The sequence below is a fragment of the Pagrus pagrus genome, assembly GCF_965226575.1.
Source record: "Pagrus pagrus genome assembly, chromosome: 19".
Taxonomy (NCBI): Eukaryota; Metazoa; Chordata; class Actinopteri; order Spariformes; family Sparidae; genus Pagrus; species Pagrus pagrus.
The window spans coordinates 27,131,928-27,150,587 of record NC_140203.1 but is presented as its reverse complement, the minus strand read 5'-3'; the positions used below and the strand labels follow the sequence as shown (position 1 = coordinate 27,150,587).

Below are 18,660 nucleotides of genomic sequence, written 5' to 3'. Positions count from 1 at the left end.
GTGACATTCCACGTACCGAGAGCTAGTCTGCGAAGCCGGGGGTCAGGACACCCAGGTCCCCCCCTTCGCCTGCTGCCCGATGTACATTACACTCGACCCCATCGCTCTTCCCTGCGGGTGGTGAGTCAACAGGGGCGGATTCCCTTTGTCACTAAATAGTTCTGAAGGACAAAGAGCATGGATGGAGGTGACTGGGTTGCAGGCTACTTCTGCTTCCAACAACAGAAATTCAGCAAAATCACTTAAACTGGGAAAGTCTGCCATCCAACTGGGCTTTTGTAACTTGGTGGTTTCATCTAGCAGCTGCCCAGTCAGGCAGTTTCTGAGTCAGTTTTTGGTTTTGTTCGCAGTCGTTTAATATTTCCAGGCCCTTTACATGAGGAATGGCTAGCAAGCAAGTATTTATGAAATCTGCGAAGATCCTTAGTCCTTCAGCATCCTTGGACTGTATTTTCGGCCAGCTTGCTAATTTCTCTCTAAATTCTCTTTGGACAACAAAGGCTTGGCCGTATCGCTGATTGAGTTTTTTCCATGCATCTTCATAAGCTTGCTCATCATTTCTAAAGAACGTTCCTTCTAAGCATTTACGAGCTGGACCGCTGACATACCTTTTCAGATAATACAGTTTATCAGCAGCGAAAATGTCCTTTTGGTCTATCAGCGATGTGAAAGAGGCTTTCCATTCAATAAAATGGAGTGGTTCACCACTAAACACTGTTGGCTCAGGCATTGGAAGTCTGTTAATTGTTATACTGTCCTGAACAGCTTGTGCTAGTTGAGCAACATCAGAGGGCGCAGGCGGCCAAGTTGTGTTAGATGAGTGTGGTGCAGGGGACTGGGGGACTGTATGTGGGCTCACCCGCTCACTTTTAACTGACTGAACATCACCCATCTGTACCATTTCTCTGTTATAGGCTTCCAGTCTGGCTCGAACTGCCTCCACGTCCCTTTCAGCCTGCAGACGTTCTAGCTCAGATCTTTGAATTTTTAAGTTCTTTCTGTCGTTGCTCTTCCAAAGCCTTTATTCTTTCCCTATTGTTTACTTTCCTCTTGTATAATCTTTTTTTCAGCCTCTTTTGCTGCAAGGTCTGCTGCTGCCTCAGCTCATTTCAAAGTGATATATAAAGATGAGGAATGATGAGTGATACCTGACGGTGCAGCAGTAGAACCGTAAATGGAGATTGCATACTCACGATCCAGCAGCTCACACAGACGATGTCTTTCATGTTCAGCATCGAAATCTCCATCAATTCCTGTTAGTCTCTCATATATGATTTTGGTAATGTCACAAGTTATGTGTCAATTTTTCTCCTCAAGTCAGCTGATGATGCTATGTGACTTCTTATATCAGTGTAAGGTCTCAAAATGTCATCCTTTCCCTTTTCTAAAATGTCCACAAGAGATGACGTGTGCTTCAGTTATGTCTGACTTGAGTTTTTCTCTTGCCTCACGCGCTTGCATTTTCCACTGCTCATATGAGCTGATAAGCCTTTTCTCCTTTTTACTTACTTCTTCTTTCTGATAAGCAAGCATTTTTTTCTGTTGGAACCTTGGGACGTGCAGAGCGGCGAGGTTCATCTGTAGTACTCTGGACTTTACACTGTAGCTCAGCCTACATTTTTTCTTTACACTGGATTGTTTGCTGTATATCCTGCCTTGTATTTTCACTTGCATTTTGAAGCAGTCCTTTAGAATCCTGAACTTCCATTTGCAGGCAAACAATCTGTTCATCAATGTCCTTAAAGGGGAATTGCCGTTTTTTACAACCTGGACCTTATTTCTAGCATAAAATCCGATGATTTACTCACCCAGATAACTTTGGTGTCATTTGGCATCATTTGGACAAAATTAGATCCAGTGAGCGCCACGTATACCATATAATGCGAGTGATCCGGGCACTGAAGCGCAGCCTCTATGAGCATTATCTGCCGCAAAACTAGTTCATTTCACCAATATTTTGTTATGATACGCTCGTGCTATCGTGAATTGAGACATGCGGCTGATAACAACTTCCCCTTATCATCATATGCACATCAATCAGTCTGATTTCCTTAGAACTTAGAGCGTATGGCCCTGAACATAGCACTTCAGAATTGGCTTAAATATTCTTGGCCAGAAACACAAGTCTGTCAACATGTTGAGGCTTCAGTGACGAACGGTGACATGTCACAATGTTCCCCCCTGTACTGAACAGCCGTTCAATAGGTGAGCTTGTAGCAGGAATATACAGGTATTTCCCCGCTAGCAGACAGTCGTGGATATTGACCCTTATTTTGCCCCCACCAGATTAAGGGGTAATCTTCACTATGAATGTTGCTTGTCAGAATTTTTTTTAGTTTTGTAAAAATCATTTATCTTCCAATGATAGAATTACTACTATAGCTCTGCCAAAGCAATGTTTTTTTTGTTTTGTTAAGGTTCATCAGTGCAATAAACATTTTGTGAAAAAAAATTGTGCCAGAGAATCGTGATCTCAATTCTAAGCAAAAAAATCGCAATTTACTGTACATTTTTTCCAGAATCGTGCAGCCCTAGTATGAACCTTGGAGCGTTGAGACCACGTCGTGCAGCATGGCGGCGGATGGTCAAGCTCTTACTGTAGCGTCAGTTGAAGTTAATGAAGCTTTTACTGGTGGTGGTCTGAAGTATTTTATTCCTTTCAGCAATTCTATATGACCAACAACAACAACGTAAGAGCTAAGATAAAAACAAATAAAAAGCCATTAGTCCATACATCTATAATTAGCTTGTGGCATTTAGCTTTACTTTACATAAAATTAACTTAAATTTCAACACAAACATAAATGTACCATAAGCCTACCTTGTTGCCACTTTCAACTGGGCTAATAAATCACTCTTGTAGTTTAGTCCAACACCGTAGTTATTTTCCTTTATCCGTGAATTTCCTTATATCCATGTCATGGTTGTTTACCTTTCTCTATCAATTTACCATCAATTAGCTCATTTTCCGTTCACCAAACCCTTCCAAAATAAAATAGATCCATTTAACAGGAAGTGTCAAAATAAAATATCTAAAATAATACATAATAAATAAAAACCAACATGCACTATGTTGATGTCCTTTACAGTCAGTTAAATTTATCATTTTGGATTGTCTGTTGTACCCTCCGTAGGAGGACAACGTAACACTGCTTGTTTCGAGCCCTCCACAATGAGAGCTCACAGCTAACAGAGCTACCAGCTGACTGAGCTGAGCTAAACACAGCAGAACTGTTGAGAGGAACATGAAGTGTTAAACTGTGAGCTACAGTTAAATGTGACAACACAGAATGTTTACACTAAATAAATGTACTGAAGTACTTTAGCTGTGTACAGTTTGTAGATTTAAGTACTTTGAGTTTGGAGTTACAACCACTTTGCATCTGTGTGTGAAACAACCTCTGCCACAACTGCGCCCAAGGCCTCTGGTATTGCTTTGGTACATGGTCAGTGCAACCATGTTCAGCTCTTTTCTCTCCTTTTTTCGTCTAGTTCTCTTTGATGATTTTCTCAGTGTGGAGAGCATGTGCTTCGATGAGGGACAATTGTGGAGCCCCAGGTGATGCAGGCACATTTCATCATGTCTGCAATGAATGGTGTGCACCGTTTATCGTCCAGAAACCTTCAAATGAGATGGAAATATGAAAATAAAGTTCATTTTTCTCTTTGCTTTTTAAAAAAAAATTACTTTTCACGCCTGTAAAAGAAACATTATAAATACACAAATTACAAGTACACAAAAAACAATTAAACCATTCTAATATTAGAAATAGGTTGATTCTCTTGAATTCCCTGCTTAAACAGCCTTATAATGAAACAAGATTATTGTTGTACTTAGCAACAGACATAATCAGTGAGTGGTCCTAGGTCCATGGTCCTAAGCCGCGTCAGGAGCAGGGCACTGAACATCATCAGGGACCCCTTCCACCCTCTCCACACATTCTTTGAACTGCTCCCGTCAGGAAAACGGTTCTGGAGTCTAAAAGGCCGAACAAACAGACTAATCAACAGCCCCCTTCCACAAGCTGTTAGATTGTTGAACTGCTGATCTGTAGCATGCGCATTACTGCACTTCATTAGCTTTAGTCATAGTTTTAGATTTAAATTATTATAGTAATATATTGTGTGTATTAATTGTGTTCGTGTTATGGAATCTCATTTTTGCTGCACTGCTTTTGTAGGTACAGCTTAATGACAATAAAGCTTTGATTGATTGATTGATTGATTGATTGATCAAAGTCTAGGAATTAGGATGTCAAAAGGCTACACTTGGCCCATGGGCTGCCACTTGAATAGGTCTGCATTAAGAATCATCTAAAGAGACTGAACCATATAGTACACATGGAATCCAGAAAAATAAAACTATGTGAATGACTGTAGTCTTAGGAGAGAAACTTCTGATTCTGTGTTTTCACCTGCTTGCTACACATTCAGCTTCTAGACTAGTCCCAGTGGGGGAAGTCATTTCATAGAGCTGAAACTTAAAACACCATACACTGACAACAAATGAGTATAAACAAAAAAAAACAAAAAAAAAACAGAAAGCAGTGGACCTAATGAGGACCATTCACCTTCTGAGTTGTAACTCCATATTTTCCTACAACTATGACCTAAACCACTTCATGACCTAAATGTCCCAAATGGGAGGATTGTCCTGGTGAAGAATTCAACACAGTAATATAATTACAGTAAACAAAGTGAGGTGAGTTCTCAACAGAGGTGTTAATAGGGAACTTTTAGGTCTGTTTGTTGTTTTGCTTTCATCAAGTCTCTCTCTGGAGACACATGATATTGTACATATTGAGAATAATAAAGCAGAAGACAGAAATATCTGAATTTTAAATTAACTGGTGGACAGAACTGAAACAACATTCTTTAAACATATACAAGAAGATGAGAAAACCTTTTTTTCCCTGCTCTTGTAATGATGTGACCAGGGATCACAGATATTTTTTACATCTGTCGCAGCCAAACTGATTTATACTCATTAACATACAGAAAGAAAATAACCATGTGAAGACATTTACTGATCAACTGGGTAACTGATGACTTGTGAGTTGTAAATCATGAGACTCCATCACAGATGTCTGGGTGAATTATTAGAGGTAAGTGTAAGGTAATGTACTTTTAACTTCATTCTTTTGCATGCAGTACCTGTTTCATACAACATCAAATAGGCTGTTTTTTTTTATTTCTGTATTTGATGTATACGTTTAGAAGACAGTATGACTTAAAGGATAACTACCGTTTTTTACAACCTGGACCTTATTTCTGGCAAAATATATGATCATTTACTCACCCAGATAACTTTGGTGTCATTCGGCGTCGTTCGGACGAAATTAGATCCAGTGTAGCGGCGATATATCCATATAATGGGAGAGACGGGGCAGCGACACACAGCCTCTATATAACGCATTATCTGCCACGAAACTAGTTAATTTCATCAATATTTTGTTATGAAATGCTAGCGCTATTCCCCTCTGAGTCCGGGCTCGTCCGTTATCAACATCCGGGGTCAAACTAGCAGTAGCAGCTACAGGTAAACAAGCCGCGCTGTCGCGGGTGCGCGCGCAGCTCAGAGACGACATCTTCCAGGTCAGAGGTAGTAGCTCAACCTACAGACCCCGGATGTTGACAATAGACGAGCCCGGACTCAGAGGCTAATAGCGCTAGCATTTCATAACAAAATATTGATGAAATGAACTAGTTTCGTGGCAGATAATGCGTTATATAGAGGCTGTGTGTCGCTGCCCCGTCTCTCCCATTATATGGATATATCGCCGCTACACTGGATCTAATTTCGTCCGAACGACGCCGAATGACACCAAAGTTATCTGGGTGAGTAAATGACCATATATTTTGCCAGAAATAAGGTCCAGGTTGTAAAAAACGGTAGTTATCCTTTAAAGCACACATAATTCACTTAACACTAAAACTAAGGCTCTATCCCATTTGCAAGTTTTACACCTACTCCTTGTTTTCGAGTGAAACCCTTGCCCCTCAGAACAGAGTTACAAGGGGTAATGGTTGAAATATGTGGCTATGAAATGGAACAACCCTTCAAGACCCTCACATGTCATCAGTTGAAGTCAATGGTGTTTATATTACGACCAGACATTTCCAACATGGTATCTTTCACTGTGTTGATTGTGTTCACTTGTGTTACTGTGACAATCTTATATTATCGCAGTGCCATTTGCCATTTATCTGACGGAGATGGAAAAGCACAGACACGCAATTGATTCACGACTTCACACTATCAGTGAAGTCCTTTTTACAAGAACCTCCCTTTATTACCCTGCTGCTAGCGTTAGCATCTTAGCAGCTACCTGGGCTCCTACCCTGCCAGTCTGCACTGATATTAGAGGAGAAGTACCAACTGCAGCAACTTCACTGCTGGACTTAAATTTCCGTCATCAAAGGGGGTAAATGCAACATTGACGTGCATCAAAATGTGGGACTGTCATGCACAAATCAGCAATAACAATGTAATGTTAGCAAGCTGACTAGATAGCTACCACTGACAACACAAGAGAGGTACACGTTTCCAGTTTTATTCTAGATGATATAACTATTATACTATTATCTGTTACACATTATTGTTTAGCCTGTTTGAGAAGCTAGCATACAACCAGCATTTTATGTAATGTCTATTAGGTTGTATTTTTTTGTTAATTTCACAAAACATAGGTAACACATCTAACACACAAGAAAGAATATTTAGTTTGTTTTTACCTGAAAAACAACATTACAATGATGCTACTTATAGTCTTGATGAAAGAAATGTGACCATTTTCAAATCTGCAAAAAACAAAAGATTTAAAAAACAACCACTGAAGGAAGTGATGCACCTGTCACCCAAGGATCTTACTCTCTTTCCTTTGGCCCACAAACCTGGAAATGCAGAAATATCTCTACATTTTGTTATAATCAAACTGGTCTTTGTTTTTTCAATAAACTACCACAGGCTTTTCTGTTACTGTAATAGGGGAAGTACATATTTAGACATTCACTTACACTGACTAACCATTATGCAAATTGAATTAGTATCTTGTTGGGTATTTGGTTCTTCCTATAACTGTGTATTTCCCTGTCTTTGTCATTGCCTATATATTAGTTGTATTTCACTCTCACTTTTGTTGGGCACAAAGTCATAGAACAACACAGCGCTGGAAGTGGTTTCTAGAAAGACACAGGCTGTGTCTCAATTCAGGGGCTGCAGCCTTCAAGGACGTGGCCCACGAAGGCCGGGTCCTTCGGAGAGACCTTGAAGGCCTCGTCCACCGTTGTTAATGGGACGGTCTAGCCGTAGGAGTATTTCCTGGTTGGCCACCAGATGTTCCTGCCCTTAGCCTTACGTCACGATTATGAATGAAGAGATGCATTAAAGTCTATTTTGGCTCAAATCTATCAAACGTGTACATTTATTTGTGTGTGTACAAAAAATAACGACAAAATCTAAATTGAATTATCAACATTACAAAATAAACATTAACCCATTGGTGAATAACAACTCTATTTACCATAGCATTACCAGCGTCACGTATTTTAACTGAAAGTTAAAATTTGGAGGTTTTATAGTCCCTTGAAAATTAACATATCTGGCGTTGGATATTTAAATGACTAAAAACCGAGTATAAACCCATTACTTAAATTTGAATGTCTTGTCTGCGCCACTTGATGTCGCCATTTTCTCTTGCTTCTTCTTCTGTTTCGGGACCGAGCAGTGGTGTGCAAAGGATCTTGGGATATGGGAGGCCGCGAAGGATAGTTGCGTTGCATCTATCCTTCGCAGGGCAGGCTGCATTTGTGTGCTGCGTTTGAAGTAGCCTTCCAATTGGGACAGGCTTCGTGCGGCGTTGTGACGTAATTGGCCTTCAAATGCGCCCTTCGTGGGCTGCAGCCCCTGAATTGGGACTCAGCTACAGACTGACAAACTAGAAAGAGCCGAAGCTAGCACATCAACTTAATGTTACTGTTATTTGCTGAAATCAAAGAGGACACAAGTTACCTGACTGCTGTTCCCACAATTCATTTTTATAGTGTTTTTCTTTTTTGTGACCAGAAGAAAGATCCATTTCATCCTCTCATCCAAGTATTAAACATTGATACCCGCTTTGACACGACGGGGAGGCGGTGCCCTACGCAACTTGAGTAATGACCATATAGTAGTAAGTAGTAGTAGTATAGTAAACTTGTAATTGGGCCAGCCTAGTGTCATTAAAGAAAAGGGACCATTGGGCCTCTGCCCTTCTTTTGGGCTGGCCATTAGCAATAGGCCAAACCAAACAGGCCTGCTCTGAGTCTTCAGGGGTATGATACAAAGAAAGTACTACATAGCAAGGCTTTCTTTGAATAAGCTGGTTCTAAAACCAAAAACCCCAGTCAGAGATAATGACGATCACAATTGTGTTTTTTCTTGTTAACCCAGGTTTTCTTATTCAGACTCTTTCCCATAAAAAGGGGAGCTTGGTGCACCATATGAATATTCCTCTGCACAAAATGGTTGTACCGTGTACTCAGGAGAAACATGTTGTCATAATGGAGAGCAATGGCAACAAACCACTGTCCCCTACTTTAATTATGTGGGTTTGTTTGGTGACATTACTCGAAGCATAACATGACATAAATGGCTTGCGATAACACCGGGGATTTAATGGCTAATAACCCAGCAGCGTAGTTACTCCAAACCAGTATACGACTGTTGGAACCATCCACATGGTTCTGACATCAGATCGGCCCGCATGTAGCTTAACACTTAAATGTGGCCTCCTTGCACTAACAAAGCCTGGTAAACAAAGGAATGTGCACTGACCCTACTGTCCAGTAGGTGGTGCCTGCTTGTCACAGTCCCCCAGGTTTGAAAACTCCCATTTCCCATTGTCTGTTAGCACACCTGAACGCATCAGATTTGCTGCCACCGGAGGAGATAAGTACAGCTGCAGAATCATTTCATAGCAGTCCCAGATGTAACATGTTGCTGGAAGCATCAGCTTTCACCTACGCAACTGTTACTCAAAGGGAGCATACAGACGTCTGGATTTTACCCGCCTAGGCCGCAGTCTTTCATGTCGCTGGATGAGCCAAAACTGCCCCGTGTTTACCAAACACGCTCAGGATCCAGAGAAGACGCTGTGCAACCAGCCTCTTTCCCCGCCTGCAGAAGGAGGACTTTCCTCAGAAAACGCCCGCTTTGCCTGTTTTCTTAATGCTGACTACGCTGTCTTAACAGCCAATGCAGGACGCTGCAACCGCCTTTAATCCACGCTGAGGAAGCGAGCTGGATTAAGTAAAACGAGATTACAAGTGAGGCTTAATTAGTGTCTGGGCAGATACTAGAAGTTAGCGTGTATTGTATGCTTGTAAGCTATATTGTTTGTTTGTGGACCGCTGAGTCCTTTTTATTTGCTGTTAGTTTTATGTTTTCCCTTTCACTCATCACAAGCTGATTGGAGCCTCTCCACTCCGTGGAGCGGGAAGTGTTAGCCTAGCCATTGCTAAGAGTGTTAGCCCTTTGTCTTTGTCTTTTGCTCTCTCTCTCTCTAACTAACCCACATGTATACACACATTAGGGGTACGTGCACACACACGTTGGCTGTGTCCAAATTCAGGGGCTGCAGCCTTCAAGGACGCGGCCTTTGCGGCCCACGAAGGCCAGGTCCTTCAGAGAGACCTTGAAGGCTGCGTCAACCATTGTTAAATGGGACGGTCTAGCCGTCGGAGCATTTCCTGGTTGGCCCCACCCGTACGTCACCTGCCGCCCAGGCCCGCAAAATCTAAAACACGAGTAGAGAGTCCGACGAAAATGTTTGATCCAATGGAAGTGCTGATTTTCTTTTTAATATTCCTCATTCTGGAGGAAGAGGAGATGCTGCTCCATCGGCACCGGCTCTGGTGTTACTCCGGTTGAGGGAGGAACGTAGAGAGGTAAAACATTTTAATTTGAACCCACAGTCATGTTATCATCAACATCATAATTAGTCAGGGGTCATTAACATGCCAATACAATACTCAAATGCTTGACATATAAACTGTAGAAAGGCACATATGGTGAATGCCATATAACCGTGATAATTGATTGACAGACCCGATCTCAATTTAATATTAAGATATACTGTCATGAATCACCAAAACCAGATTGAGAAGCCTAGATAGACTGATAAGTGGATCGATAAACAGATTCAGCATTATCTGTCAAAGCTCTAAAATGAACTAGAATTATCTCATCAACTAAAATTATGTAGCTATTGTCTAATTAACCATTTCTCTTCTCCTGTTCTTCCCCTCCTTTCCCAATCCAGACCAGACCCCTGTACTGCAGGGTCAACATAGCCGTTCCCGTCCTTGACAGGTTTTTCGAGGACGGGGACAGCAGACAGGATTTTCGGCTGAGCAGAGAGTCACTGGCAGTGCTGCTGAACCTTCTCCAACAAGATCGGAGACACGGATGGGGTGCCACAATAGAGACCTTGGTGTTCCTCTTCTGGCTGGCGAGTGGGGCATCATACAGGGTGGTCTCAAGGGTGTTTGGGATGCCTCGCTCCACCGTCCACTGGATCGTCCACCGACTTACTGGGGAGGTGGTGGCCATTCGCCACAAGGTCATCTACCTCCCAAAGACCGCTGAAGACCTGGCGGCAGTAACTCGTGGGTTTGAAGGGCTGGCAAGACACAGAGCTTTTTTAAAAGCTGCTGGAGCGATCAACGGCTGCCATGTCAGGATCAAGCCACCAAGCAGCCCTGATGGTCACTGCTACAAGAACAGAAAATTGTTCTCCTCCATCATCATGCAGGCAGTTTGTGACCATCAGGGCCGCTTTATAGACACGTACGTGGGCTGGCCGGGGTCGGTGCACGACTCCAGAGTACAAGAGTACAGCCCCGTGCCTCCAACATCCACTCCCCCTCATCACTCCCTACAAGTGGGCCTGTGCAAGGTGTGGGAGCCCAGCGCTTCAATGTCCATCATTCCAGGGCGCTCTATCATTGAGCCTGCCTTTGGAATGATGAAGACCAGGTTCAGGTCCATCTTCCTGCAAGCGCTGGAGGTGCACCACACCTTTGTGCCTCAGGTACGTAATAACACACAAGGATTCATTTTTTGTTTCTTTGAGTAATGAAGTAAATCAAAATTGATGAGTATTCCCTTTCATTTCAGGTCGTAACAGCATGTGCCATCCTGCACATCTGCCTGGGGGCAGGTGACATCATGCCCCCAGAGGATGAGCTGCAGGACGTCATGCCGGAGGATGAGGGGAAGAACGAGTTGGAGGCAGCCAGTGGTGCTCCACAGCGGGACCAGCTGTCGTGGAGGTGTCTGCCCTGGAGGAGGTGATCCCCGACCATGACTATCTTTAGTTGGCAAGTAAAATGATCTTAAAGGCATTATTCCTATTTAAAGTGTTTGGTAGATAGTTGTGTTCATCGTAATCAGTCATCATTATATTATGATCACATCATGAAGTCATAGTTCTTGCCTCTTTCCTGAACAATTCTTAGTGGCATGGCAGCCGTCGATCGAGTCAGCCCTGCAAACCCTGTTGATGGGCAATGTGGTGGACAGTGGAGACTACACCCCCCCAAACACTCTGAATACCACCCCAGATGATGTCCCAATGATACCAGGGTCTTTATTGTGGCATCCCTCACTCCTGCTCAGCCCATTGCTGCAACTGTTTTGGTTGATTTGTTTAATGTCATTGTTTCAGTTCAAAAGAGATGCATTAAAGTCTGTTTTGGTTAAAATCTATCAAATGTGTACATTTGTTTGTGTGTACAAAAATTAACGACAAGATGTGTCAAATCTGAATTGGATTATCAACGTTGCAAAATTAACATTAACCCATTGGTGAATAACAGCTATATTTAGTATGTCGAAGGTGCAATATGGGACAGAAAGTGAAAGAAGAAAGGTTTGATGTTGTGACCTGTTAATATTATGTTCATATTATGAACATTGTGAATACTGAATGGAATAGACAACGAATGACAGGTGGAAATATTTTACTTAAATAAAAAACATCTCATAAACAATAATGGTGAATAAATCGAAATAATGAATTAACGATAAATGAAAAGTGATGGCCGACCAAAAGAAAATAAATAAATAAATAAATAAAATTAACAGTCGGCCATCCGCTCGAGCAGAGAGAATAGTCTGTCCATCCTCTCTCTGCTCCAGCGTTCCCTCCTCTCATCGGCCTCCCTCTGGTGCCGCATGTCCTCCCTGAGGAGCTCTATGTTACGTGTGGCCAAATGTCAGTGCTGTGTGTGTGTGGGTGTGTGTGTGTCCTGTCTCCACCCTGCTCTGCCTGAGCTCAGGTGTTGGCAATCACCTGAGCAGGTTAAAAGGAGGCAGCCGCGGGGCGACTCTCTCTCTCTCTCTCGACAGGTGTGGTGCCGGAGGAGGGAGGCAGCGCTGGCCACGCAGTCCTTTTGCTGTTCTTTGTTTGCCGAGTTGTTTGATTTCAGTTCCCTGGCCTGTTAGAGCGCCAGGGCTTTATTATTTTTCACTTGGGTTTGAGTTCCTGGTAGTCCCGTTTTCGTCCCTTTCTTGTTTTCTTTTTATAGGTTAATCATTTTGGTTAGGTAGGTTTAGTTGGGAGGAACCCCAGAATGCGACGGTCGTGGCAGGCTGGTCTGGGGTCTCCTCTCTCTTTTGTTAATTTTGGCCAGGAACTCCTGTCCCTTTTCGTTTTGTTTTGGGTTTATCTTTCTTATCGGGGTTTGAGTTCGGCTACGGCCGTTTGGTTACTTTTAATAAACATTTATATTTGAACTGACTGCGTTGAGTCGGCATCCTATATGTTACTGGCCTTCTTGTGTTTGAGCCTTTGTTTCCTTGTTTATTTTAGGGCCGTAACACTCGACTACTTCATCGTTTGTCCGCCTTCTCCTTCGGCTTGGCCCTGCCTCTCCTCCTCACTCCTGGCCCTGGCCCTCCTCCTCCTCCTCCTGGTTGACCGCATGCTCAACCGCTGCACTCAGCCCTGGTGTGTCCTCAGGCAACGAGGCAATTAGGACAGGGGGGGCAATGGATGGCCTCTGTCCCAATACCTCATCCATGTGCAGGGGTGGACTGGGACAAAAATTCAGCCCTGGCATTTTCTGTCCAGACCAGCTCACTACATTATCAGCGGACACCACGTAGAAGTCGGTTACACCCCACCTTTCCGAAACCCCGCTGTTCCGAAAGTAGACTTCCATTCTTCGTAATGGTGTGGTTTCCCATTTTTTCTAAAGACCTCGCTATTCCGAAAAGGCTATGGGGAACCCCTGAACCTAACCCTAACCCTATTGGGAAGTAATTGGAACTTGAAAGTCGGATTCGGAACAGTGGTATTTCAGAGTGAAGGTGTTTCGGAATGGAGGGGTTTCGGAATGAAAAGGCCGTCCCGTAGAAGTCCACAAATCTCGAGGCGTCTTCTTTCACACATACTACAAAGGAGAGTCATATTCTTTGATAGCAGTTAACAAATAAAGCACGTAGCTATGAACTCAAGGACGAAAATTGACAGCTATAGCAATCAACCAATCAATCTTTATTCATTAAAGTGTCAAATCACAACAGAAGTTATGTCATGACAAGGGGTGGGACGAGACTAACGGGAAGAACCCAAAACCAGACTCGGGGTGGGCGCTACCTCTACCAGTTGGGTGGAGGGGGGAGAAAGAGCGAGAGAGACAAAGAGACAGAGACAGGGCGATGAGGACAAACAGGGACAATAATAACAAAATATCCTGACAAATAATCTAAATAAAAACATATTACAGACAGTAGCAGCATTAGAGCTGGAACTAATTTGTATTAACGGTGACTCAGTCATTATGAAACCATAAGTACAGAATTGAAAAAAATTTTTTTTATCTATAGCTGTGTGAAAAAGTCTAAGAATTACAGGTCTGAATAGATATGCATTCTCATATATGTGTATGTGCACAAGTATGTATTGCCCTACTTCCTCATCCACAGCCAGCCAGCTCCACTCTCGTGACCTGCAAGAAACAGCAAACAGAACTTGTACTCAGTATCTGTGTACTGACAAGTATATGTAGCCAAGTAGCCTTTTTGTGACGTGGTGACACCTTTAGTACAAACTGCAAAACCGTGTTGATAACCTGCAAAAGCATGTCACATGCTCAAAATAGAGGTCATTCCTCAAAACCAAGCATTCATATCAATGAAAGTGTGGGTCTCATAAAAAAAAAGTCCTGATACCATCATTTATGAACAAGATAGTCAAATGGCTTTGTCGTGTTTTCATTAGGACACTTTACTAGTGTTTTCCAATGCAAAAAAGCCAGATCTTTGTGACCTGAAAATGCTCAAGACAACACTATACACAGCCATTTGAAAACTACAGTAAAGGTAACACATTTACACACAAATTAAAGTTACACACAAATTATCCCTATTAAATAGTTATCACCTCAGTAAACAATAAATGAATTGAAAGATTACAATAAATTCAATAGTAAATATTGCAAATTAAACATTATTTCCTATAGGTTTACTTGTATTTTGTGCTAAAATTCAAAGTATCTCAGCTTGATTCTGCATCTCTATTTACAGCTCATCAGTCCACGTGAATGTTTACTGTTGCTATGGCAACAAGAGACCGCTGACGTTAGCATCTGTTAGCTAGCTTAGCTAAATCATCTGAACAATAATAACCCATAATATCACAATTCGGCATATTTGAACAAACTCAACCACAACTACCAACAGTCACAGCTCTTCAACTCTGGGCTAATAGTCTGTCACATGTTAGATTGTCAAAGTTAGAAAAATAATGGCTTCAATCCCTGAGGAGCTACGTTAGCATTAGCGGCAGCTGCATTCATCAGTATGTAGTTAGTTAGGTCACATCACATTCAATGTAAAAACGTTGTTTACTTTGTTTTGGACATGTCTCAAAAGTTTAGCCTAGCCAGCCCCAGGCTAACGTTACTTACCATGTCTGCCTCCACTCGCTCATCATCATTAGGTCCTCCTCCTTCGTCTCCCGGCGCAGCAGCACCTGTGGCTGCTGGCGGGTTGGTGTCACTGGTCCCGGCACCAAAAAGGTCCGTCAACTTCGCACATTTAGAAGCCTCCACCTCCAGAGACTTCAACTTTTTAATCGCTGTTTCTCAGCACCACCCGGGCGTTTCTTCCTCCTATCCATTTTCAAGTAGCGGACACGACAGTTTCGAAGACGGTCACTCACTAACATTACTACAGGCTCAGCAGCAGCCCGTCCTGCCCGCGGCCCAGCCATCGAGGTCCCGCCCCACCCTGGTTCTTGTATTGATTGACAGCACTGTCAGGGCTCTCTGAGCCTGTCAGCCCATGATTGATTGACAATGACAAACAATAGACCAATCATATGTGTCGATGCTGGTAACACGCTGCTAGCCCTCTGTAGTCAATTGGCCGGCCCAATTGGAGGGAATTTAGAGAAGGAAAAAAAACAAACAAACAAAAAAAAAACATAGAGGACTGGACCGGCCCACATTGGGTCAACGGCCCACCGGGACGATGCCCGGTATGCCAGATGGCCAGTCCACCCCTGTCGATGTGGACAAACCAGGGCCAATTGGCAGCGGTTGATGTCCCGGCGACCCCCTCTCCTGTCGCCGGATATTTGCAATTCTGATGCAGTGGAAATCAATCACGTCAGCAATTTCCAGCAAAGTATTCATTAACTTGTATGGGTAAAATAAATAAAATGTGATTTCCACATCATCATTCACACCTGCACCTACCTTATATTTCTTCTTAAGATTGTCCCATTTTTTTTGGCCTGCAGGGGCTTGACCTTCCCTGGCGTTGTGACGTTATTGGCCTGTTGGAGAGTTATGGTTGATGACTTCGCTATAACATAAGATACATGTGTCTCGTGACATCTCCCTTTTATGATTTCAGAGACGGACGCCTCGTGGTAGCAGGACTACCTTTGTGGAACAGTAGGTCACTATCCCTCCAATCCCTCCCTTCAATAAAATTGAAAGTATTATTGAGTTAATCAATTTGCTAACAATAATAAAGTCTATTATATTGTACATAGCAGTTTTCTGTGATTATTTTGTGCATATGTCTTGTGGTATTTACTGGTTGTGATGGTCAGTGCTCGGATTCATTTCCTTCACTGTTCGTTTAAATGTAAATATTACCTTTCTTAATAATACCCTTCTTTTGAGACTAATTTTGGTCTGGTTATTGGTCCCTGATTCCAGAGTTGTGCCCCATTTTAACGATTTGAAAATTAAACTTAATTAATTTTTATTTATTTAATTTGAATAATTATTATCAATAATTATTAATTTCTAATAACCACACCTGCCCTACCATCAATTCCCAACACGACCGTCAGGCAATTTTAGATTTAGGTGAACCCAGCAGTTTAGGACTTGTAGGTGCGACGACTCTGGACCTTCTACGTAGCCTCGGACTGCTACACCAGCTACACCCAGCGGCCTATGAAGCAGCGGAGCCTTGTACCAGCGGTGTCCGCCAGTGGAGGAGACGGAGGCGGTGTTACAGGAAGCAGAAGCGGGGATGTTGAGCGGTGCTAACAGCTAAGCTAAAGGCTAACCCGCGTTGAACACCGCCTCCTTCCATCCTGCTTTTAAACGTTCCCCCCAGTGCAAACCACCACACCACCATACAAGCCCCTGCTGATCAGGAAAAAACCCACAGTGAAGCGGGTGAGGGTTTGGCCTACAGGAGCTATGGAAGCATTACAGGACTGCTTCCAGCGCACGGACTGGGAAATGTTTAAGGCAGCTGCTACGGACAATCATCACATGTGAGTGGAGGAGTATGCTTAGTCTGTGTCTGCATACATTCAGAAGTGCATGGAGGATGTTAGTGTGATCAAAAACATTTCCACACGGGTCAACGAGTAACCCCTGATGACCAGTCAGGTACTGTACGTGCAATGCTGAAAGCACAGAATGACGCTTTTAAATCTGGTGACATGGTGGCACTTAGAACAGCTAGAACAGCTAGAGCATCTGGATGGGAGGAACAAACATGTGCAAATGTTTCTGGACTTCAGCTCGGTGTTCAATACTATCATCCTACAGCATCTGGTGACAACATGGTTTCAGCACCCCCCCTGTGTAACTGGCTGCTTGACTTCCTCACCAACAGACCCCAGTCTGTGCGGGTGGGCAGCAACGCCTCCAATGTCATCTCCCTGAGCACCGGCTCCCCTCAGGGTTGCGTCCTGAGTACGCTGCTGTTCACCCTGATGACCCACGACTGTTGTGCCAGGACCACTAATAACCACATCGTGAAGTTTGCAGATGACACAACAGTAGTGGGCCTTATCCATGTTATCCATGATGACAACAACACAGCCTACAGAGAGGAGGTAAAACATCTGGGGTCCGTTTCACAAAGCAGGTTCAACAAACTCTGAGTCTAACCTTGAACTCTGAGTTGATCTACTCTGAGATAGGAAACTCTGAGTTTTCGGTTCCAGAACAGCTGATTTGAGTTAGTTAGATCAACTCGGAGTAGTTTAACCTGGAGTTAAGCGCGTGCGCCACAAGTATAAAAAGACAGCGTCAATGGAGCCCCGATTCGACGAGTCACCATGGCAACGGGGAAGAGGAGGGCTACGTTTTTTTTATTAATGCGCTCATACGGTGAGTTTGAGCACGTTTTTAGAAGGAAGTGTAAGCAGCTTAAGATGAAACATAAAAACATTGTTCAAACAGGTGAGACCTCAGCATGATCTCACGGGGTACCTCATTTTGATCATGTTTTACATTGTAAAGTAAATATTAAGTGGCTGTTTGACTGTACAGTTGTTTTATCCCCAACATAATGCTGTTTTCACACACATAAATGTCTTCTCATCTATATCATGTTCTGTTAAATAATTAAGCCTATTTAAACTAACACATACTTCTACTCAGCCAACAGAAAGAAAGCAGATGCCCGTAAAACGGGTGGTGGCCCAGCACCGCCACCTCTAACTGAGGCAGAGGAGCTGGCCCTAAGACAGAATTTAGGAAGGCCAGTGGCTGAGGGAATCCCTGGAGGGAGCTCATCCTCTGAGCTCACCCCCCAAGACACAAGTGCTTTTATAAAATGTAATATGCCTAGACCTATATATAGTTTTAAGCCTATTCATAAAAATATTTATTTCCCTTTCATGACTTTTCTTTACTTTTGTAAAGTGCATCTCCGACGTTGTATCAAAAACTCCCATTTGCAAAAAAACGCAGCGCAACACACAATATCTGCTGGGATGTGAGAGCATGACTTCGGTTGGTAATGTTGGAAATGTAAGGACGGATTAGGTTGTGTATGTAAATGATGGACTGTGACGTGAAACGGTACCGCTCAAAAATCTAATTGTCTGGAAATGCAAGAACATCTATGCGCGGTCTGATAATCATCTCCCGACGAATATTTAATTCTCTGCGCAGTAATGCTGCACCTTCATCCACGGGATCATTATCAAAAGGACATGCCATGGTAGTGAAAATAGTCGCCACCTAATATAACTTCTAATGTCGCCTACTGACTGATTTTTTAAATGATTTTCTCAAAAAACAGACGGCAGAACTATATTACGCCGAAACTCGCCTGCTGACTGAATGAATGAGGAAATCAAATACCGTGTGTGTCTGAAAGAGGGCGGAGACAGAGAGAAACTCGAG

The 18,660-nt window shown here is 43.0% G+C and overlaps 1 long non-coding RNA gene across 1 annotated transcript; it reads right to left on the bottom strand.

The window, feature by feature from the left end:
• Positions 1-13,555: 13,555 nt before the first annotated feature.
• Positions 13,556-15,377, bottom strand: LOC311274674. The gene is made up of 3 exons (XR_014624776.1): positions 14,956-15,377; positions 13,959-13,995; positions 13,556-13,645 (listed from the first exon to the last, which is right to left on the bottom strand). It is a non-coding gene; the product is annotated as an uncharacterized lncRNA (long non-coding RNA).
• Between the last annotated feature and the right edge of the window lie 3,283 nt (positions 15,378-18,660).